Genomic DNA, 2,500 nt, shown 5'->3' on the forward strand with positions numbered 1-2,500 from the left:
TGTTTCCAACAACCCAAGAGTCGGTCGTATTTGGAGTTTCACATCGCTTCCCAAGAAGCCAACAACCAAAAGGTCGGTCGTATTTGGAGTTCAGTATTCGCTTCAGTCGATTCCAACTTCCCAAAAACCTGCCTTCTTCGCAGTTCGGCTAAGTCTCCCTCGTTTCCAACTTTCCTCTAAGTTGCCCTCCTCGCAGTTTGGCCAAGTTCACTCTTTTCCAGCGTCATCCCCCCAAGTTGCCTTGGGCGCAGTTCGGCCTAGTTCACTCTTTTCCAGCATCATCCCCCCAAGTTGTCTTGTTCGCAGTTCGGCCTAGTTCACTCTTTTCCAGCGTCATCCCCCCAAGTTGCCTTGTTCGCAGTTCGGTCTAGTTCACTCTTTTCCAGCATCATCCCCCCAAGTTGCCTTGTTCGCAGTTTGGCCTAGTTCACTCTTTTCCAGTGTCATCCCCCCAAGTTGCCTTGTTCGCAGTTTGGCCTAGTTCACTCTTTTCCAGTGTCATCCCCCCAAGTTGTCGTTGCCAACAACCCAAGAGTCCATAGTATTCGGAGTTCTAGCGGGGCCTCCCCTTGCTTCCAACAACCCAAGAGTCCATAGTATTCGGAGTTCTAGCGGGGCCTCCCCTTGCTTCCAACAACCCAAGAGTCCGTAGTATTCGGAGTTCTAGCGGGATCTCCCCTTGCTTCCAACAACCCAAGAGTCCATAGTATTCGGAGTTCTAGCGGGGCCTCCCCTTGCTTCCAACAACCCAAGAGTCCGTAGTATTCGGAGTTCTAGCGGGGCCTCCCGTTGCTTCCAACAACCCAAGAGTCCATAGTATTCGGAGTTCTCGCGTGGCCTCCCATTGATTCAAACAACCCAAAAGTCCATCTTCTTCGCAGTTCAACATCGCCTCCCTCGTTTCCAACAGGCCCAAAGGTCGTCTTCTTCGCAGATCCACGAAGAGCTCATCACGATTTGCCACATTCCATTTCCCACGGGTTGTCAACAACACTTTCTCACACTTCCCGCAATCGAGTACGTGCATGACATGCCAAAGCACATCTTATTTGCCTTCCATCGCACTCAAGACGACGGGTTGTGGAAGAACGATATTGTTCACAACAAGTTCAAGGACAACGTCTCAATCAAGGGACACAACCGAATTATGTTGACTGGGTCGCTAAAGTAAACCCGAGTTCATATAATGCACCGCATCCAAAAGAACTAGCCACAACACGTGCATCACTGAGATGTTTCACTAGATGGAACACGTGCGTGACATTAGGATCCTCCAACACCTCTTCGTGATGGAAAGATAGAATTCGAAGCAACCACAGAAGTACCGTCTAGTGGGTAGGCAACACAGGGACTGATCAACCAATATCACCCAAGGCAACGGGTGAAAATGGAAGAGATGCATGCTTGACCGTTCGATACGCAAGGCATGGAGCCAGCCAGCAAGTGCATCTCGATTACAACTCACACACCCTCACGTTCGCAAGACACCACACCACAAGACGGTCCACCCCCCACCTACCATGGGCAAGAAAGCAAATGGAAACATCAAGTGACGCAGGGTCAAGCATCGCTAGGCATGAAAATAACTTTCCACAATATCCGAGGGACTAGCTGCCGAGCTAACCAACGATCAGTGACGACCGTGTGTTGGTATTAATAAAGCTCAACAACTATGAAGAGGCTAGTTGTGCCATGATAAACATGCTAACGCACGCACCACGTGAGGGGGGAGGCCTCATCAAGCTCCCTTTAAAACCTGCCAGTGTGGAGCTGGCCGGCTCAAGGAGCACTCCCCCCCTATAAGAGGTTAATATGCAAAAGGCAAAATTGTACAAGTAGATACACTTTTTTTGAGCAGACATAAGTCCATATCTCGGGCTACACTTCGAATTTTGATGCGATTTTTTGCAGTAATTCGTAGAATAATGGTATCTCCTTGCTCACCAAATTTCATAATTTTTCTCGAAGGGGAACTATTTTTTTTATTTTTTTTACTTACCGGGTATGTGTAAAATCGGGAAAAATAGAAAAGCACATGTAGACTTCGAATTTCCACCTCATTTTTTCCAGTCCACCACTAAACAATATCACGAACCTCCCCACAAAATTTCATTCAGTTTGGCCAAGGTCTTAAATTTGACAAATTTTGGCACCAAGCTATCTAGTCGCGGTGCACCGACCAACTTGGCCAAGTGCAAAATGCATCCAATTCAAAACTTTTGTGCACCAACACTTTTACAGTACTCATTTGGGGACATTTGGAGGCCTTTCCAACCCTCACATCTCAAAAACCACGAATTTCATTTTTTCACAAAACTCCACACAAGCCATCTAGCTATGCCGCGGTGCACCGACCAACTTGGCCAAGTGCAAAATGCATCCAATTCAAAACTTTTGTGCACCAACACTTTTACAGTACTCATTTGGGGACATTTGGAGGCCTTTCCAACCCTCACATCTCAAAAACCACGAATTTCATTTTTTCACAAAACTCCACACA

The sequence above is a fragment of the Vigna unguiculata genome, unplaced genomic scaffold (assembly GCF_037176805.1).
Source record: "Vigna unguiculata cultivar grain cowpea cultivar isolate G323 ecotype 2 unplaced genomic scaffold, ASM3717680v1 ptg000023l_ERROPOS13059454, whole genome shotgun sequence".
Taxonomy (NCBI): Eukaryota; Viridiplantae; Streptophyta; class Magnoliopsida; order Fabales; family Fabaceae; genus Vigna; species Vigna unguiculata.